This window comes from Cebus imitator, unplaced genomic scaffold, assembly GCF_001604975.1.
Source record: "Cebus imitator isolate Cc_AM_T3 unplaced genomic scaffold, Cebus_imitator-1.0 Scaffold585, whole genome shotgun sequence".
Classification (NCBI taxonomy): Eukaryota; Metazoa; Chordata; class Mammalia; order Primates; family Cebidae; genus Cebus; species Cebus imitator.
The window spans coordinates 477,127-500,320 of record NW_016107900.1 but is presented as its reverse complement, the minus strand read 5'-3'; positions in this window follow the sequence as shown (position 1 = coordinate 500,320).

The window sequence follows — 23,194 nt, the reverse complement described above, 5'->3', positions numbered from 1 at the left end:
ACTTTGTCTTTATTTTTAATTCTCTGCATATATACTATGTATATATCTTTATGGAGTATATGAGATATTTGATACAGGCATGAAATGAGTAATCACATCAGGGTAAATGGGGTATCAATCACCTCAAGAATTTATTCTTTGTGATACCAAATAATCCAATTATATTATTTAAGTTATTTTAAAATATACAATTAAATAAATTTACATTATAGCCACCCTGTTGTTCTAGCAAACACTATCTTATTTTTTCTAACGATTATTTTGCATGCAACAACCATTCCCTCTTCACCCTTACCCCACTCCACTACTCTTCCCAGCCTCTGGTAACCATTCTTCTACTCTATCTTCATGAGTTCATTTGTTTTAATTTTTAGCTCCTGCAGATAAGTAAGAGCATATGATGTTTGTCTTTCTGTGCCTAGCTTATTTCACTTAACACAATGAACTCCAGTTCTATTCATGTTGCTTCAAATGACAGAATCTAATTCCCTTTCATGGCTGAATAGTACTTCATTGTCTGTCTGTATTATGTATTACACATATTATTTATTATTATTCTTTTTCCCTTCATCTGTTGATGGACACTTAGGTTGCTTCCAAATCCTGGCTATTGTGAATAGTGTTGCAGTAAACATGGAAGTGCAGATATCTCTTCAATAATACTGATTTCCTTACTTTTGAGTGCATAATCAGCAGTGAGATCTCTGGATCATATGGCAGCTCAAAAAGGGAGAAAGAGGCCAAAAGAAAGGGACTACAGGCCCCATGCAAGTCTAAAACCCAGCAGGGAAGTCATTAAACCTTAAATCTCTGAAATAATCTCCTTTGACTCCATCTCCCACAACCAGGGCATGTAGGTGGAAGTAGTGGGCTCCCAAAGCTTTGGGCAGCTCTTCCCCTGTTGCTTTCACAGGCTGGCACTGATTGTCTGCAGCTTTTCCAGGCACGTAGTGTAAGCTGTCAGTGAAGCTACCATTCTGGGGTCCAAAGCACATTGGCTCTCTTCTCACAGCTCCACTAGGCTAGGCAGTGCCTCAGTGGGGACTCTGTGTGGGCGCTCCAGCCCCACAGTTTTCTCCCACTTTGCCCAAGTAGAGGTTTTTCATGATGGCTCCACCCCTGCAGCACGCTTCTGCCTAGACATTCAGGAGTTTCCATACATCATCTAAAATCAAGGCAGAGGCTCCCAAGCCTCAGTGCTTGTATTCTGTGCACCTGCAGGCCTAGCACCATGTGAAAATTATAATTATAATATGTGTAATACATAATACATAATTATATATTACATGTTATAATATGTAATATAGTATACAATACAATGATATATAATTATATACTATACAATATAATTATAACATGTAATATATATACAATTGTGTGTTATAGAACACTTTTTTTATCCATTCAAGTGTTGTTGGACACTTGAGTTATATGTGATTTTTCACTATTGTAAATATACGTGCTATGAACATTCATGTAGAACTCTTCATGATGTATATACTCATTATATTTGGATATATACATATTAGTAGAATTCTTGTGTCATATAATATCTTTACAATATTTTACAGGATTAAACAATTATCTTGTAGTCTACAGAGGAAGTCAGTCTCAGTCATGAAATCTATCTGGATGACTAAAATGAGACCTGAGAAATTGAAGAAAGGAAGGAAATGTACAACAGTGGTTAAGAACATGGGCTTTAAGGTTAACAAGACTTAAATACAAGTCTTGACTCTGCTACTTAATACCTATGTGGACTTGGAAAAGTTACTTAGTGTCTTTTTGTCAGTTTTGTCAGCTATAAAATGGATATAATAATAGTAGTAACATCATAGAATCATTGTTAAAAGTATATGTGATAATGTGGGTAAAACACCTTGTGTATAACTTAACATATACAAAGCACTCAATAAATTTGAGCCATTATTATTGTCGCTATTATTATTGAATTATAAAGGTAATGTGCTTTTATGGACAATTTATCTAATTAGAGATTGTGATTCAGAAATGTGGAACACTAAATGTGGTGAGAAACATTAACTTTACCCTGCCCCCATGGCTCTCTTGTGGAGAATATCTTTTAGTTTGCAATTAGTGGTAAGCAGGTAACAGCTGCCTACTTGGAAGATTTCTGAGTTATGAGTAAATATAGAACACCTGTTTATTGTACTTTTTTCAATATATATATACATATTACTTTAAGTTCTGGGGTACATGTGCAGATCTTGCAGGATTGTTATATAATTATACACATGCCATGGTGGTTTGCTGCCTCTGTCCCCCAACCACTTACATTAGGTATTTCTCCCAATGTTATCCCTCCCCAGTCTCCCCACTCCCTACTATGCCTCCCCTAGTCCCCTACCCCCAACAGACCCAGTGTGTGATGTTCCCCTCCCTGTGTCCGTGTGTTCTCATTGTTCAAAACCCATTTATAAGTGAGAACATGTGATGTTTGGTTCTCTGTTCTTGTGTCAGTTTGCTGAGAATAACGGTTTCCAGATTCATCCATGTCCCTGCAAAGGACATGAACTCATCCTTTTTTATGGCTGCATAGTATTCCATCATATATATGTGCCACATTTTCTTTATCCAGTCTATCTTTGATGGGCATTTGGGTTGGTTCCAGGTCTTTGCTATATTGTAAACAGGGCTGTAGTGAATATACATGTGCAAGTATCTTTATAATAGAATGATTTATAATCCTTTTGGTATATACCCAGTAATGGGATTGCTGGGTCAAATGGAATTTCTATTTCTAGATCCTTGAGGAAGCACCACACTGTCTTCCACAATGGTTGAACTAATTCACACTCCCACCAACAGTGTAAAAGTGTTCCTATTTCTCCACATCCACTCCAGCATCTGTTGTCTCCTTATTTTTTAATGATTGCCATTCTAACTGGTGTGAGATGGTATCTCAATGTGGTTTTCATCTGCGTTTCTCTAATGACCAGTGATGATAAGCATTTTTTCATATGTTTCTTGGCCTCATATATGTCTTCTTTTGAAAAGTGTCTGTTCATATCCTTCGCCCACTTTTGAATGGGTTTGTTTTTTTTTCTTATAAATCTGTTTTAGTTCTTTGTAGATTCTGGATATAAGTTCTTTGTCAAATGGGTAGATTGCAAAAAATTTTTCCCATTCTGTTGGTTGCTGGTTCACTCTAATGATTGTTTCTTTTGCTGTGCAGAAGCTCTGGAGTTTAATTAGGTCCCATTTGTCTATTTTGTGTTTTCTAACACACAACATTGCCTTGTTTCCTTCTCATGTTTAAAAAGTAGCTAAGAAAATTAGGATATGTTTTAGAGTACCTCAGATTGTGAAGCTTCAAGCCTTTGAAAGATTTTAACGAGAGAGCAATGATTAAACTTATAATTTAGCAAGATGGCTGGTAGTTGATGGTTTTACTGCCAGTTTTATCTGAATGAATCTTCACTGTCATGCTAGGATTATAGAATAGGACTAATAATAATGTTACTTTTTAAATATAATACATGGAAAGGTGTGTTTTATAGTCCGAAGCACATTTTTTGACCTCATGTTATATCTAGATATTTAAGAGGAAGTCATGTTGACATATTGTTGAAGAAAGCAGGTTTCTTTCTTAACAAAAATCACTTATATGTGTATATCTATGCTTGTACATTTTTAACAATAAGGAGAAGGTGTCAAATTCACAATAGGCTGTTCAACTTTGGTTACCTCATGGGATTGGGAATGGCAGAGGAGAGGGAATACATGATATAAAGGGGCTTGCTTTATAGAAAAAGTATCACAGTAAAATATGACTTAATCTGCTCAGCACAGTATCTATAGAAGATGATATCCTAAGATGCTCTTGGACATATAAAAAGGCCTAACATATAGTTCTGTGCCTTTAGGTTTAAAATCTAAATAAAGAGCTTAAATATATGCATAAAACTACCACATTAGAGAATTCTTTTTCCTTACTAGAGTCAGGGTCTCACTATGTTGCCCACGCTGATTTTGAGCTCCTGAGTTCAAGTAATCCTCCTGCCTCAGCCTCCCAAAGTGCTGGGATTACAGGTGTGAGCCACCATGTCTCGCCCACATTAAAGAACGTTTTAAGTGTTAAGTCAATGGTGTAGATATAGGTTGAGCATCCCCAGTGTGAAAATCTGAAATCCAAAAATGCTTCAAAATCTAAAATTTTTGAGTGCTGATATGACCCTACAAGTGGAAAATTCCATACTCAACCTCATGTGATGAGTTGCAGTCAAAACTTTGTTTCATATACAGAATTATTAAAAACATTCTGCAGAATTATCTTCAGGCTATGTGTATAAGGTATATGTGAAACATAAATAATTTTTGTGTTTAGACTTGGGTCCAATTCCCAAGATATCTTATTATGTATATGCAAACATTCCAAAATTCAAAAAACTTCACAATCTGAAATGCTTCAGATCCCAAGCAGTTCTAACAAGGGGTACTAAACCTGTATATGTCTCATTAAAATTCAAGGGGATGATGAGTTTGCTTGCAGTTGAGGTGATTAGGAAAACATTGTGGAGGGGCTAGCTTTTGCTGAACCTTGAAGAAGAAACAAAGTTAACTTTTTTAGTTATAAAGTAATAGCACATGTTATAAATGAATAGCACTTACATGCACACATACATTACACACATGTTTATGTATACATACATATTAGATGCATATAGAATTTTCATAAAAATTGACACATACATAATGCTATGCAACTTCATTTAGAAACATTGTAGAGCCATTTTCATGTCTCTATATATTTTTCTTTTTCTAATGAATTGTCAGCTGAATCATGTAAATATAGATATTTCCATATATATGTATAAATAAATCTTTTAAACAACTTCATAGAATTTTTTTGTATGGCTATATGATAATTTATTGAACTAACCCTTTCATTGGTAGATATTTATGGTGAGGTTATAAACAGTGCTGCTAAAACATGTTTATATTTTTAGTTTTATACATTACTGTGGGTTATTTCTGTAGAAGAGAATTCTTTGAAGTGCAATTTCCAGGTCTAAAAGTAGGTGTGATTTTGATTTTGTTAGGTATTGTCATATTTACCTTTGCATAGTGTATAATCATTTATATTTTCAGCAATACTTCATGCAAGTTACTTTTTAGCCACATTTTTCCCAATACATATATTTTAAGTTTTACTGTTTGCCAGTCTCATATGTGAAGTATACTATCTCATTGTTTTAATTTGTATTTATTTATGAATGAAGTAGCATCTTACATATTTATGGGCCATTTTAATTTCTTTTTCAGCAAAATTACTTTCTTTTGAGCAGTTATCTGTTGAGCTGATGGTTTTTGTGATCTCTTTGTACATTGCACAACTTTAATTTTCTGTTATATATGTTGAAAATATATTTTTCAATTTGTTTTTGTCTATTGATGATCTGATTTTGTTGCCATACAGAAGTTTTAAAGTTATACACTATCAATCTTTGAACTTGCGAATAAATATTCCTGCCTTTTGAGCAAGACTTGAATGGGAGGGTTCATATCAGGAATTATGAGTTGAGATTGTAGGCTAGAACTTAAACATCTGGCTTAGGAGTTTGACCTTGTCATGTTGTCAGTGAGAAGCTACTACTGGAGAAAGGTAACGCTAGGGTTTCAAGAAGATGAGTTTGACATTACGGAGGAGTGGATACTAGAAGGAAAGAAAGAATGGGGTCAGGAAGATTAGTTAGGAGGCTACTGCATTATTAGTCATGTGTGCTGGGACAAAAGTCTCATTTGGGAGAGTTTTGATGGATTTGGAAAGATTTTAAGAGACACTGAGGAATTACTGATAGACTGTGGTGACTAGTCTTGGTAACAGTAGAGTTACTGATTATTCCGAACTTAAAGGTTTGTGATTGCATTAAATGAAATGGGGGCTGTTTCTTGATTTGAAATATAAGTGCATTTTTTTTTCCTGCTTAGTTCAATTTAACAAACATTTACTGTGAGCTGCTATATGATAGTCCCCATGCTTGGAGATGGAAATAAAAAGATACACATGGACTCTGGCCTCAGGGAATTCAGTCTAGTAGGGAAGGCAGAGAGACATGTAATCCAAATATTGCATTGCAACGTGCCAAGTGCAGCAAGAGAAGTATGCACAAGATGCAAAGGCAGTGCAAAGGAGAAAGAGAAACTTTGCCTGGGGTTGTCAGGTAGGGTATCACAGAGGATGGTACATGTGAGCATGTTTTTAAAGGATAAACAAGAGTTTGCCAAGTGAAAGAAAGAAAAATAATATTTCAAGAAGTGTCAATGGCATTACAAAAGCACAGAAGTCTGGAACACAGTGGTGTGTTTAAAGAGACTTGTGAGTATTAGTAGCTGAGTGTGACAGTTTAAACTATTAGGGGGAATAACAGGAGATGTGGCTGAAATGGCAAACAAAGGGAAGGTTAGGGAGGGCTTTGCATGCCTTGCCAAACATCTTGGACCTTGAAACCACTGGAAGAGTTTATTTTATTTTTTGAGACAGGGTTTCACTCTGCTGTGCAGGCTAGAGTTCAGTGGTGTGAACATGGCTCACTGCAGTCTCGATCTCCTGGACTCAGGTGATCCTCCCATTTTAGACTTATGAGTAGTTGGGACCACAGTCATGCACCACCATGCCTGGCTATTTTAATTTCTATTTTTTGTAGAGATGGGTCTCACCATGTTGCCCAGGTGGGTCTTGAACTCCTGAGTGCATGTGATCCTCCCATATCGGCTTCCCAAAGTGCTGGGATTACAGGCATAAGCCACCATGCCTGGCCCATTGAATTATTTTAAATAAAGTAGCCAATTAGCTTAAAGCTTAGCAAAATAAGCCATTTCGGAGGGGTGTTAGACGAGTCCGTGACCTCAGTTAGTAGGCAACAGCAAGAAGTAATAAGAGCCTGTGTTTGGGCAAGGAAAGAAAGTGAAGACAGTATGGGACAGATTCAGAAAACTCTAAACTGTACATAATTTATAGAAGATGTGAATTTTGATTAATTGTTTTTCCTGAGGCAGTTTTTAATGGGTCTGATAATGTAATTTCCACTGTGATTTCTAATGGAGTGAATTTGTAAAACTGGTGAGACAGGAGTGGGAAGCACTCAGTTATTAATCTTGAGCTTAATATAGTGGTTCTCAACTTGTTTACTGCCTTCACGTTGTGAAATTGGTACCCATCAGTAATACCACTCATTACCTTGTGGTGACTAAACATGAAGGAGTAGGGGTCAGTATGAGGGAAGTTATAGAACCTCCAAGGGAGCACGTATAGTTTGAAAAAGCCCCACGGGGAATTCTGCTGTGTATCATTTCTCCAAACACACACATCTGAGAATTGCTGGTGTATTTTCAGCACTGGTGTGAGAGAGAGAGAGAGAGAGAGAGAGAGAGAGAGAGAGAGAGAGCGAGAGCACACACACACACACAGGCAAATGAATTCATATTCACACAGAGAGTGTACCTAGGCTTTGACTAAAACAGCCCCTAGTTACAGATTAATAGGAAGTGGCATCATTACACTCTAGTTTCTTCTCTGTGATGCTGTGATGTTAAATGCATTTTTGATAAATATAAATCAACTCATTGAGAGAAAGTTGACCCATGGGGAGTACGTTAAGAGAAAAAGCATGGAACAAATCCTCAATCTAGATAGAAGGAAATATAAGATGACTAATTACCTTCATGCAGATGTGAATTTTGAGCTGGCTATTGTTATAACACTTCCATACAGTGTAGCAAATAAGATAGCAAATGCAGTATTTGGTAATGGAGTGGGAAGAATGCTCAGTTTAGGGGAAGATGGGGTCATTCTGTGAGGCAATGTACACTGTCATGGAGGCAATATTTGAGGCACCTGAAGTAGCCTGTTGGTGTCAGACTTGACTTAGCAAAATGGCAATTTTCTCCAGGTTCTTCTTTGTGGCACAGTTTTTTTTTTTTTTTTTTTTTTTTTTNGCTGCATTCTTACAAAAGTAAGCTAAAGAAAAGAAAATGTTAGTAAGAAAATTCTAAGGAAGACAATATATATTTACTATTCATTAAGTGGAAATGGATCATCATTAAGGTCTTCATCCTCATTATCTTCAAATTGAATAGGCTGAGAGGAGGAGGGAGAGGAGGAGTCAGTCTTGCGTTCTCAGGGGTGGTAGAGGCAAAAGTGGAGGAGATGGAAGGGGAGTCAGGACAGGTAAACACACTTGGTATACTTTTCCAGAACTACAACACAATTTCTGTCTGACATTTTTGCTTTGCTGTTTTCCTAAAAATGTATCTATACACTAACAGTTCTATTGTTTGCTTTAATTTTAGCACCTGTGTTATAAAAAGGTCCATGTCAAGTTAAAAGTAGTCTTGAATAAATGGGAAACTTCTGCCAGATTGTCTAATGGCAGTTTGTCTTATGCCTCATCATTTGGAAGTGCTCATCTCTATCAAGTAATCTTCTGTTAATTCCTCTGGTGTAATGTTTATTAGATCTTGAATTTTTCCAAGATCCATATACTGAAATCTTTACTCCTGCTTCCACCATCTTTTTATTATTATTTTTTTGCCATATCCACAATCTCTTTTATAATTTCCTTGACTGGCTCTGTCATAAATCCTGTGAAGTCATGTACAACATCTGGATAAAGTTTTCTCCAGAAGGAATTTATTGTTTTCGGCTCAATGGTTTCCATGGCTTTTTCTATAACAGTGATCTTCAGTGCCAGTGGTGTCATCTTTCCAGACTTACATGATGTTCTATCATGGTTCTCTTCCATAGCATTAACCATCCTTTCCATGGACTACCATTGTAATGAGCCTTAAAGTTTCTTATGCCCTCCTCATCTAGAGGCTGAATTAGAGACACTGTTTGGGGGCACAAAGACCACTTTGATGTGTGGCATCAGTTTTCTGCCTCACCTGCCTAGTACCAATATGTTACATTTTGCCCCCATGCAACGCCTGCCCCTCAATCATAACTTGCTTTCAGTAGAAATGTGTTCACATTGTGGTGGAAATAACAGAAATTTGAGGTGGATTATCGCTTTAAATGTGTAAATAACAAATACTGAGGGGAGTATTTTATTTTTAATGGTGACTTAATCCAATGTAGTTTGCTGATCAGTATCATTTGACACCCAAGCCTGGTCTCCATTTTTATGGTATTTATAGTCTAGTAGGGGAGATGAATAAGGAACAATTATAATCATGATACCTTTTACAAGAGGGGCAGTACGGGTAATGAGTCTTGAATTGTGAGATATTTAGGCAGAGGCAAAAAGTCGAAATACTTTGGGTAGGATTGTTGAAGTTTCTTTTGGATACCCCTTAGAACATGCTCTAAACATTTCAGGGCACTCGTTCTCAGCCTGCTGATCCGAATCTCCACTTGGGGGCACCCTCACCATCACACTGCAGGGGAGCATAGCTTTCTGTTCTCTGCCTGGGTTTTCTCATTAAACGCTTTGCTTGACCAGTGTTTGAGACATCATAAAATTGGGGAGGAGAAACAATATGTATAAAACATTAATCATATTCTGTTATATCAAGTTATATTTTAATGTAGAAATTAATTATATATGCCTTTTAAAAATTATCCATTAAGAAACTCACATGAATGACAAAAACCAAACATGGCTCAAACTGACAACATTTATGCATGAATCATTACACTTTGTCTGCAGACGTGGTTTCTTCCCCTCTATCCTGTCACTTGCTTGAGCCATTTTAATTGGCGCATGCCATATAGACTTTGCACTAAATGTCTCTTCCTGCCTCTCTCACCATCATCTTTGCTCATTTATGTAACTGCTTAGAAAACTCACATTCTCCAGAAACTGATTTGGTGGATACCCAATAAGTTCAGAAGGTAATACGACTGAGTTTTGAGTTTCATTTCCCAGTAATCTTATGAAAAAAAAAAAACAAAAAACTGTCATGTGCAGACTTTTGAAAGGTTAATTTTTTTTCTTGGGTTGTAAAACAGTCAGAGTCACGATACTTCTTGGGACTCCCCCATCTCTCAATTTATTCATTAATCATAGTAAACAAATTCCTCATTGGAACATCCAGGTTTAGTTTGTGCTTACATTTAGTGTTGCTTTGCATATTTGAGACTGCAATTTCTAACTGAAAATCTTCTAGCATGATGTTTAGTGTAAACTGTGTTTCTTTGGTGAAATTACTTACAATCTTGTCTTCTTACTGGTGCCACATGGGTTGTTGAACATGAATGGCTCAAGAGTCACACATAGTAAGTATGGCTGTTACAGCCACGTGTGTTCTTTGCTCATGTATTTGGCACCATTACTAGACTTGGCTAGCACAATCAGAAACTGAAAGTGGCGATTCCAATTGCTGCTACCAACTGGCTTCTTTAGGGTGAACCTTATTCTGTATTCTGTTGCCTTTTCAGTATCATGACTCAGTGATATAAGACTGCCTAGATACAACATTATAATAGGAATTATCAGAGTGACAACCCCAAATAAGAATTTCAGTCTAGGTTGGAAATCAGGAGGTCTCCTATATTAGTGATTGGCAGAAGTTTAAAGTGGGCCAATATTTGGAAACCAAGAAACTGTGGCAAGGAGAAGGAGTCTAGGGTTATGCATGGTCAAAAGTAAGCTAAAAGCTGCTATCCATGCAAATGGGCATGACAGCAGAGAAGAAATCAATTCTTTGAGGTCAAGACAGTAAGAAATCCAGAAGTTTAGGTAGTTTGTGAATAGGAACCAGCTACAGAAGCACAGAGGTAAGTCCTATTCCGTATCAGGTATTGTTTACCTTTTGGATTAAGTGTAGAACTTCTGATTGACTAGAGGTAGCCTCCAATCCACGAATATGATAAAATATCTAAAAATATGTTTTTACCTGGCTAGGGCAGGACTAGGATAAGTTGGATGGATCCAGAAAGAATCTTAAGTCCAGTGAAAACTGGAGTAGAATGATGATCTTGACAATTATGATAACGATAATAACAGAAAATATTAAGTATTTAATAAGTGTTGACATGCTTAATTTCATTTAATCCTTATAGCACTTTTCTGTGTAAGTATTATTTATATACCCATTGTTGCAAATAGGAAAATGGATGCTGAGCAAACTTCAATAATTTTCCCTAAGATCAGTCAGCTAATAAATTGTGAAGAACAGATCCAAAGTGCGTACACTGGACTGGGATTATATAGGCTTATATTACCATCATGGTACCACTTACCTATAAAGAAATGAAGATCCTCACAGACAGAAAGGACTGTAGTAAACATGATAAAGTGGCTAATGCAGCTAACACTCTATCTTTTCTGCTATTTCTCTTGATACCTGCCTGAGAATCTTTCAGCTGACTTCATTGGTCACCTCACCAGGCATCTTCTGGGGACCTACTCCTTGCCTATTATTACACAGGGCTATCTGGGGTTATGTGTCACACATATTATCATGAAAATGAAAACAGACACGAGTAGTAGTATTTAAGTTCAGTTGATTGTACCTAACTCTGTGATGTGATTTTTTTTTTTTTAATTATTATACTTTAAGTTCTGGGATACATGTGCCAGACGTGCAGGTTTGTTACATAGGTATACATGTGCCATGGTGGTTTGCTGCAACCATCAACCTGTCATCTACATTAGGTATTTCTTCTAATGCTATCCCTCCCCTAACCTCCCATCCTCCTGACAGGCCCTGGCGTGTGATGTTCCCCTCACTGTGCCCATGTGTTCTCATTGTTCAACTCCCAATTATGAGTGAGAACATGCGGTATTTGGTTTTCTGTTCCTGTGTCAGTTTGCTGAGAATGATGGTTTCCGGCTTCATCCATGTCCCTGCAAAGGACATGAACTCATCCTTTTCAATGGCTGCATAGTATTCCATGGTATATGTGCATTATATTTTCTTTAACCAGTCTATCATTGATGGCATTTGGGTTGGTTCCAAGTCTTTGCTATTGTGAATAGTTCTGCAATAAACATACGTGTGCAAGTGTCTTTGTAGTAGAATGATTTATAATCCTTTGGGTATATACCAAAAATGGGATTGCTGGATCAAATGATACTTTTGGTTCTAGATCCTTGAGGAATCGCCACGCTGTCTTCCACAATGGTTGAACTAATTTAAACTCCAACAGTGTAAAAGCGTTCCTATTTCTCTGTGGTGTGATTTTTTAATGTAAGTGATTATTCCATTATTGAACCATTATTTGTTAACTCTTCATCTTCAGCTGACTGCAGGCATGATTAAAAGTAGCACTGGAGCAATGTTGCCTTCCAGATTTTATTACTTGTCTATTCTAGACAGAATCGTTGTTGCTTTCATTTCAGATAAGCCCTTCTTGTCCAGTTGCTATTTTTCATGCAGGCTGATGGATTGCTGCCATATCCTTTAGGCCTACAGGGGTAGTATACCTTATGAAGGTAGATTTCTAGAGCAACAGTCTCTATTTCAGCTAAAGAGTCACTGCATATCTTTAATGTGGCACCTGGCCCTATACAGATGACTTGTTTTGATATCATGGCATTTTATGATAATAGTCTGGGTAGTACATACAGGATTCATGTCAGATTTTGATTAATAGTGTCTCCAAATTTGTTTCAGAGTCACAGATCTGTCAGGGTCATTAGTTTTCTGTATTGTTTCTTCTAGCCTACTTTCAGTAAGTCTTACATCTCTGCCTCCACCATTCTGTACAGCATATTATTCACGTCTGAGTTCCTCATTTTCTCAGACTGTAAAATGGGGATAATCATTCTTGTGCCTTCCTTGCCATAAGGGTAGCAGGAGGATAAATGCTTTTTGCTTTGGATTCCTATGGGCCCTTGGGGGAAAATGACACTCTATTAATTCAAGTCAGTGATATCAGGAAAGTATGACTCTGAGAAACGCATATAAATTATTTAGACTTGGATAATCTCAACTGAAGCTTACAAAAAATATTTTTTAGTGTTTGTACAGGTTTCAGAGGCTGTTGTAGATCTCTTCAAAGCCATTAAGAGGGCTTTCAGGTGTACGTTGATATTAATTTTAGTAAAATATGGGATCTCTCTGTAAGTAGGGTCATTAAAATAATTGATTATTGGGGCACATTACAATGTAATCCTGAGAGAGTCACTGACTATATCTCAGGCTAAAAAAATCATACTAACTATGACTGCAATACACAAATGACTTTAGGAATACGTCACAGGGAAAATAGTCTTAAAAGTCTGACAAGAAAGAACTGCCTGTTTCTTTTCTTTCTTTGATTCTCTATTGAGTAGGACACAAAACTCTATCCATTTTATTAAAAAATAAGAGGCAAAAAGCTACTGACTAGACCATTTATCTAGACAAAACTGACAGTGGAGAGTGAAATGGAGGCTAAAGGGATTGCATATTCTCAGGCAGTTTCCTGACACCCCAACAGAACAGGAAGGAGAAAATATCAAGCCAGGGTTGAAGAATTCTTCACAGATGGTGAGGCTCTTTCTGGCCTCCCTGATAATATTTCATGAGAAACTCAATTTCTCTCTGCTATTCACTGTGGCAAAGTATGTCTGTTGGGCAGTGGGTGGGAGTAGAGGTGGTTGAGCAGCAGTAGAGAGATGATCTTGTGTGGCTCTGTTCCTATTATTGAGCCTGTTTGAGTAATGACACTTTGCCCTACCCTGCTCTTACCCTTAAAGGAGTATTTGGATGAGCTCTTAAAATGAGGCAAACTCTCCATAACCTGCACAGAGCCTGCTGGCAATCATTGCAGCTAAAATCTCTTTGCCATTTCCTCTTTTGACTACCCCTTGAACTTTATGTGCCAAACTTCATTCATTTTTACTGTGTGGATTTACATTTCTTGTTCTCCTCATTTAGAGGTTTTTATTGAAATCAATGTCCCATCAAAATGATGGAAGGAAGAGATGAATTTTAACTATACAAGTAAATAGCCAATCACTGATATATCCGACAACATCCCATCATCCACTCAGGAACCTCTAGTAATATTACTTCTGTTGCACATGATGGGTTGACTTGATTAAAATATTTAGTGTTTTCTTATTCAAATAAAGTACCATCATCAAATGTTATCATGAATATTTACATACTCATCAAGGTAAAAAACGGTTTTGGATCTTTTTCTGTTGGGTTTTCGTTTGAATCCTTTGATAACTGAAACTAAGCTGTGGACTGTTATGCCCTTTCCATCAAGTCCACAGAAATGAACAGCAGGCAAATAGTTCAATTCTTTTGCACATTGTAATATACCGTCGGTTCTATGGAATTTGTCACCCCTAAATAGTAAAGTGTGGCAGAACACATGGTTCAATTATTAGCCCCACGGTTGACATTTGTGTAATTATTTAAAGATAAGTAGTGTGGCATGGTACAAAGGATACAGAATCTGAGGCCAGAATATCTATCTAGTAGGTATTAATCACTGTGCTCAAAGCCTCACAGCTAGTAAGTAGCAAAACTGATAATAGACCCGGAGTCAAATCTAGGCATATCTTACTAGATATCCTGTGCTTCTAAACTTTAGCTATATACGCTAACAGAGGTATCATACCTTATCCTATAATAATAACTGCCACAAGGTATTGAGCATTTGCCATATGCCAGACACTGTGTTTCACATGCATTATCACAGTGAATTTGTCACAGTTGAGGAAATGAAAACTTTAGGAGATCTCTGTGTAATGGTGAATAAGTCACTTCATTTCTCTGGACCTCAATTACCTCTTCTTTCCCCAGGCATTTTAGAAAGTCTTGATTGCCGAAGAGCAGATAATCAGGGATTATATGTGATGATAATATTGAGTTCCTACCATCAGAACCCTGGCTCCACAAATCCCCTCTCCCTCACCTATTTCCTTTTTGCCTCTGAAATTCAGTGATATTTGGCATTGCTCCTGTTCTCGTGTTTCTGTTTCCTCTATTGTGCACAGGCTGCCTTCCCAGGAACTTCCTCTCCATTGTTATCCTCTCTTGTCTTTGTGTCCTGCCTCTTCTCTCTCTCATCAGCATTTAAATATGCTCCTGCATTCGTTGTCTTCAAAAGTGTAACAAGATTCTTCCCTCAAACCTCTGTGATCTTTGTTTTAGTGCTCTCTTTTCATTTAGAAATTAAATGTTGGAGAGTTGCCTTCATTCATCTCCATTTTCTCACCTTCCAGCCACCATTCTTTCCACTGTGATCAGACTATTGCCCTAACTACTATTCCCACCCCATATCAGTTTCCTGTGGCTTCTGTAACAAATTAGCAAAAGTTTAATGGCTTAAAACAACACTCATTTATTGTCCTACAGTTCCATGGGTTACAAGTCTGACATGGTCTCACTGGTCTAAAATTGAGGTTTGGGCAGGACTGCATTCCCTTCTAGAAGCTCTAGGGGAGAAATCAGTTTTCTTCTTCTTTTATAGGTTCCAGAGGCTTTCTATATTCCTTGGTTCATATCCCTCACTTCATCTTTGAAGCCAACAACGTTTGTTGTAATCTCTCTGGTTCTCTTTTATAGTCATCTCTCTCTCTGACTACAGTCAGGAAAGGTTTTTCACTTTAGAACTCATGTGATTAGATTAGGCTCCTCTGGTTAATCTGGTGTAATCTCCCTATCTCAAGTTAATTTAATCACATTTATAACGTCCCCTTTGCTATGTAGCCTAATATATTCACAGTTCCAGGAATTAATATCTGAACATATTTGGGAGACATTATTCTGTCTACCACCCTGCCTCCAGACTGCTCTCCCTAACATCACCAAGACATCATTGCTGAGAAATCTAATGGTATTTTTCAGTCCTTATCTTACTATACTTCTTGTCACATATGACAGTGTTGATATGCTCCTCTTTTTTGATACTCTTTTCTTTTCTTACTTTTATGACCAGTTTCCTTCACCTTTTTGGGCTTTTTCTACTTTTTCCTTTAAACACTGATGTTCTCCTGAATTCAGTCTTCAACCCAGTTCTCTTCTATTTGTGCAAACCTCAATTATCTCATCCACTTCCATGACTTAAACTGCTTCCTCCTGAATCCACACCTACATGATGACTGCTTATAGTTATATTTTTATATAGCTGTCCCATAGGTACCTCAAATTTAGCATGTTCAACAGGGAACTCAACAATCCTCTCCCTTATTACTTTAAATGAGTTACTTGTCCTGATTTCTCATTTTAGTCAATGGTATCATTATCTGTCAAATTGTTAATACCATAAAATTTCACAACATTTTTGGTAGCATTCTTTCCCTGGCTAGCACCAACCACCTCTAATCAGCAACTATATATGCTACTTTCTCTCAAGCTTGCTTTCTGTTCAATTTCTATTGTCATTGTCTCTGTTCTTGACTTCAACATTTGTCTCCTAAGATTCCTGTAAAGACCTTTGTGGCCCTCTCTTGTCCTCTCAATCTTTTCCCTATACCACATCTAGAAAGATCTCTTTAAAACTTCCTAAAGTTCATTCCATGGTTTCCTAGTACCTTCAGAATAAAATCCAAGCTCCTTAGCTTGACATATAGATACCTGTGCGGTGGCCATATCATTCCAGTTTCAATTCTATGTATACTTATCCTACCACTCACTTCTGCACCCATCACCTTACACGCCCCATGATCTAGGACTATTCTGTATTTTCCAAGGCTTCTATAACAGCACATGTTGCTCTCCTTCCTGAGAATGCTCATTCTTCTATATCCCCCATTCTTATCACTTACAAAAAAAGGGATACAAACAATATTAGGAAGGAGAAATGAGGTACAGTGATTAAAGCAATTTTAACCGTGTGTGTGTGTGTGTGTGGAAAAATTACTGGCCGGGTGCAGTGGCTCATGCCTGTAACCCCAGCACTTTGGGAGTCCGAGGTAGGCTGATCACCTGAGTTTGGGACTTCAAGACCAGCCTGGCCAACATGGAGAAACCTAGTCTCTACTAAAAATACAAAATTAGCCAGGCATGGTGGCACATGCCTGTAATTCCAGCTACTCTGGAGGCTGAGGCAGGAAAATCACTTGAATATGGGAGGTGGATGTTTTGGTGAGCTGAGATCATGCCATTGCACTCTGGCCTGGGCAACAAGAGCAAAATTCTGTCTCAGAAACCAAAAAATTATTTTAACTACTCAATTAATACCATAGTTTATGTCCTTATTGAAACATTATTTAAACATTTAAGTTCTTATTAATAAGGCTAAAGTTCTCTATGATTATCCACTCCCACAATATGTATTGTTCAGCTCTTTGTCTTGAAGATCTGTCCATGCCAGAACATAAAAATGTATTATTTTTAATTGCTTCCCTCTATTACATACTATTACTATACTATAGCTTTATGTAAACATTTAAATGTTGAAAGACACTTAGGTTGTCTCCTGATTTTTTATGAGCACTTCTATAGGGATTATTCTTGTAAAAATGCCATGTTGTGAACATGTGCAAGTGTTTATGGTAGACACCAGTACCTAGTATTCCAATGACACTGACAATTGGTTTCCATAATGAGCATTGTTCATTTACTTGTTTATCTCTCAAGTTCACAAGTTCTCCATGGGAATGGACTGTGTTCATATGTTCTTACACCTAGACAGAGCCTGGCATATATAATACTTAATAAATAATGCTTAATAAATATTTGTGAAATGAATGATTCTGACTGCTCTCATTGAAACAAGGGCTTATTCACTGCCTCAAATGCTTCCTTACCCCTCTTTTTCAATCTGGGCTTAATCTGATTATCACAGAAGTCCTTCTGCAGTGGCCCTCTGAACCTTTAGTCTGGGGCAGTGTTTCTCCATATTTGTTGCTTGAGAAAGAACTGTTACAGTCATTTGAACGTGCTTTTGAAGGTACCACCAGTCTGAGATTATCATTTCTTCACCTGTACTCATAAACCAATTTACTTCCATCTCCTGTACCCAGCCTCTTTGCGAGCTTCTCTGATAGCCCTACTTTACTAGTCTCCTTCCTGCACATAAGATAATAGAAGATCTACGTGATTGCTAGTATTCTAATTATTTAAAATAATTGTTTGTTTCTTGTTTGTAAGGTGAAAATAATATATATCACTTTTCTCCCCCACTAGACATATAGTAAGAAATGAACATGCTCTTAGACTTTCAGATAAAATTGCTATGGATATTGTATGAGGCAACTGTGGAAAGGGAGATTTCTTCATTAGTTCACAGATGTGTGTGCTCATGGGCCCTATCCAACCCATTACACTATATCACCATTCTCCTTTAGGTCAAAGACTATCTTATTCTGCCTTTATCTCCTCTGCCTAGCAGCCATGTCTGGCTATATGTATGGTAAGTCAAAGCACTAGATTTTATAATAGTGATGTGGCCAATATTTATTTAGATGACTATGTTAAGTTCTACAATACTATTTCTTTCAATCGTGACCCAGTGCATTTAATGAGTGCCTAGTTTCTGTCAGTCACTGTGCTAGATACTGTTAATAGAAGAGTCAATAAGACAGACATTGTCCCTACTACCATGGAAATTTCAGTCTAGCCATCTCATAGCAGTGAGTTTTCTTATGGGCATTGATGGTAAGGCTCTTCCTCCTGCTCCACTAGAACACAAGAACCTTTCAATCACTCTACCCAAGGACAAACTTCACTGTTAGGCCTTGCATAAAAACCTACCTGATGAAAGTGCATCGCTGGACGCCTTTCATGTGGGGCTCTGTAAAAAGAAAGAAAATAATTATCTTGAAGTTATCTATCATAGTATGTAGAGATACAGAATATGTTCCTTTAGGACTACCACTCAATTTTTTTCTCCCACAAAACTATATTGTTTATTAATGCCATTTTACCATTTTTATTCAGTGTCCTTTATTCATTTCCATGTTTCACTCAGAAATTCAGTACCCTTCTGTTGCCTATAAAAATTAATTCATCGTTGTCCAAAATTGCACGCTACAGTTATTACCATCACTTTATCTTTCTTTGGTTGTGTTGTGCCCTAAGTTTGTTATCTTTTGTTAATTCTTGCCAAACTGATTTTTCAAGCGTCAGCTCTAACCCTACCTCCTCAGTGTTACTGTGATCCTCTACCCTTGCATTCTTCTTTGAACCCAATTTATGAGCAAATGCTAACAAACTGTTTCAGGATTACTGGTATTCTCTCCCAGATCAGACTGTAAGCCCTGGGAGGGATGATTCCATGTCTTTTATCCTTACAATTGTGAGGCACAGACCAGGACATCAATTGGGAACTTGACTAATTTACAGCAGCATCATTTCAGTGCTGTTTGTGGACAGAAAATGTGTGGGAGATGCCTGAGTCAAACAAATTAGGCTAAGCATATGTTTTTGCAAGATTTTATTTCATTCAACATTCAACCAACATTTATGAATCACCCCTATGAGATAGGTGCTGTGTGAAATTCTGGTGGTGTATAGATGAATAAAAATTGTCCCTTGTCTTCAATAATGTGATCTGATCAGACAACACAGAAGTTAGGAAATAAATGCATGAATGTGTGATAATTGTTACAGTTGAGGTATGTCATGGAGGTTTTATGACAGTACAGGAAGGTTGGCCTCAAATGTATCTGAGTATGGTCAGGGAATTGTTCATAGGGGAAGTAAGGCTTGAGCTGATTTTTGAAGAAAGCATATAAGGAAGCCATATTTGGCTTATTGGAGACATTGCATGCCAAATGCTTGTGAAATTTCTGACCCAGCCAAATGTAGGTAACATATAACTCCAATATGATTGGAGAAATCTCCCTTCTTTATTGAGGTATTTAGGTACCTCTTAGGCCTTAGCACCTGCAATGCAGGGAAGCACTGAGCAGCCAGAAAGAGTTTTTGCATTTTTAGAATCTGGGCAACCTGGCACTTCTTGGCAGAATAAGGCCCTTTTGATTAGGTGCCAGTTTAATACAGTAGCTGCTTGAAGTCTACAAAGTGGAAGGTTGACTACAATTTATTCAGCATCTAAAGTTCCTATTACTTGGCTAAACTTTGTTACCTGTATCAAACATCCATAATGTTAAATAATCATAATCACTCATTTGTCTATGAATAAGGGAAATTATTGACTATACAAGGTAAGAGAAATTTAGTCAGCTTAGCAAACTTCCACATGCCACTTCCAAGCTGAAAGAACACAAAACTCTATTAAATTTCTAACTTATTTCTTGGTTGTACACATTCCAATATTCTCTGTGTGTTAGTGTGTGGAGAAATTGTTCAGTTTATAACAGATGCATATTGAGAAGCAGTGCTAAGAAAGTGATATTTTGGAATCTAGTTGCTGGGGCAGGAAGCCTGAGCTTACACTTCCAAACCTTTGGAGACTAACACTCACCTCTGGAGGCAGTCCATCTTCTGTTGATGTCAGAAATTGGCTATTGGGTTCCCAGAAGTAGTAAGACAATCAAGAGAATCCACTGAGATTCTTCAATTTTGGCCAGACTTCCGGGAGAGCAGGTGGTTGGGAGTAATTAATGTCTGATTTCTGGTGGCCTCTTACCAATGTAATTAGGTGCCTTCAACCACTAATGAATCTCACACTCATGTTGGGCTATTTAAATTATCCAAGAAAGCCTTGGCCACAAAGATGTGTCTTGCATCACATTCAGTAATAACTGGCTGGACTTCCTGTCCCCAGAGTTCTCCAGCCTTCACAACTAAGGGCATTTTTAATTATCTGCAAGTTCAGCCTAGCCCTTGATTTTGGCACCAGCCTTGTTTGAGATAGTAGGAATTTGAAGTGCCTCAGGACAGTAGTTTAGCGTCCTAGGCATTGTATTTGATTATGATTTGATCTTGCCTATCAGTCAAACAACTGAGGTGGTTTGTTGTTATTGTTCTTGTAACAAACATCTGTTTTGGGATACTAGTCGTTATAGCTGGGTTTCTGTGTTAGACATCCCGCCTTGAATCCTTTGGAACTGAGTGCTAGCCTTATTCTTCCTTTGTCCTTCTTAGAAATTAGAGCTCTGTTCTTACTTTAGTTCATTGAGTTACTCTCTGCTAATAGCTACCAGAAAAGCAGTTGCTGGATAGCTAATGCTGTATCCCTTTTATCTGCCAGACTAATTATCTTCCTACTTCTAAATGATCCTTAAGCTGACCTTCTGCTTGCCCTAACCAGCTGTTTCATTCTTCTCTCCCTGTGTCAGAAAACTTTCTCCCAAAGCAACTTTTCAAATATTACGTCCCTATATTTTCCCTCTTTTTCTATGCCTCTGTCCACTGACAATTTATCTATTTTCTTTCCCTCATAGTAGCCAACACCAAGACATTTATCTTGTGGGATTCTTCTCTCTCTAAAAGACTGGCTAGGAAATGAGACAGTCTTACTTATTGACTTCAAAGACAAGTCCACAGGCCCAGTTCTTTTAAAAGTTTTTATCTCCAATAGTGGGAAAATAAAAAGGAGAATTATCAAGGAAAAAATGTTATATTTTTTTCTGTAATTCTTAACAACCTTGTTGGTATTGGTATGGTGAATTTATTTATGCATCTTTCTTTTATTTGTCCCTACTTTTGTCACCATATTTCCAATTTCTTCTCCTATTTTCTATTTAAGAAAAAAATCATGCTTCTGTGTAAATTCCTTATTCTAGAGCAGAAGCATGGTTTTCCTTGTTCAATACTATATTCCCAGTGCCCATACAATTCCTAGCACATAACATTACTGAAAAAATCAGTAATGAGGGAATAAATAAATGAAGACACAAACTTTTTTTGGAAAAGGGAAAAATGATCCTAGAGCTTGAAGAAGATCACGCGGGGCCTCATAGACATGGTAAAGAGTTTGGAAGTTTGGTTTTTATTTTAAGTACAGTGGGAGGATACTAAAGAATTATAAATAGGAGATGAAGTGATCTGGTTTACATATGAANGAGGGGACAAAACAGAAGCCAAGAGAGCCCCTCAAAAATGTTGCAATATACTATGTGAAAGATGATGGTGACACACGATGACCACTCATGTGGTAGTAATGGAAATGGAGAGAAGTAAATGGATTTGAGAGCTATTCTAACTTAATTATATGATTTCATGAAAATGTTACTACTGCTTAAGTGGAAGGAAAATGAATTTAATAAAACAAATAAGCACATAATTAAAGTTTTAGTTGCTAATACATAACTGTGAGATAACTATATGCTAAGGTGCTTAATTAAAAAGTGTCATAGGCATCTTAAAGTTTATCTAACATGATGAATAGTTGACTTGTTTATTATAGGATACTTTAAAAGACCATAGATATAACATATAACCATTACATGGACTGTTTCAGATTAATGGATGCATTCCAAATTATTAAAATAACTGCAAACTCATTTCCAGCCCAGGCATCTTTCCACATGGTTGTCTTACAAGTGATAAGCACACATACACAAAATCATTAAAATTAGTTCTGATCATGTATGCATGCTGTAGCAGGTGCACTAAGGTCTCTGCCCATTTGTAAATCTGTTCTTTCATGTTTAAAGAGTAATGCAAGCTTTTGCCTCTGGCATTGAGACATTACCCATTCATTATAAGTGGGCAAACCAGATTGTTTATATAAGGATGAATCCAAATGTTGGCTTAGTCCTGAAGGCTAATCACTATCACACTAGGCAATGTGATCCTAAAAGTTTTCAGTTTTAAAGACTACTGTAATAATTGGCCATCATAGGAAACCACACAGCCTCCTTGAGAGAAAAATCAAGACTATCCAGATTACAGAGCAATTCTATGATCAGACTAGGATTAGTATTTCTCTAGCAAGATGTTCAGATCATTCAGGGGTAGTAGGTGGTTTGTGTCAAGGATTATTAGGAGTGAAGGCAGGCAAAGTAGGGTGGGGGCTAAATCGTGGAAAGCTTTTTGGCCTTAATTAATGAGTTTAGACTTAATCCTGATTGCAGCAGGGAGCCACTTGCGGGTTTTAAGCAGGGGATTTTGAACATGTCTTTTTTTCAATTTCCTGAGTATAGGATTTTACTTTACTTTTGGTGAGCACCAGGGAGAAAAACTTCCTCAGTGGGCCTTTTATAGGTGAGCCCTTGTGGTTGCTTCACACACACACACACACACACACACACGTGTGTGTATATATATATGTATATGAATATATAATGAATATATATATTCTATATATCTATTCAAGCCTAATATATTTTTCTATTAAATTTAGTTTCACTGAACTAGGCATCCGTTTGTTGTTTCATAGAGATCCCAAGTCTGAATTCTTAGCCAGTAGGAATTCCGAAAGAAAAAAATT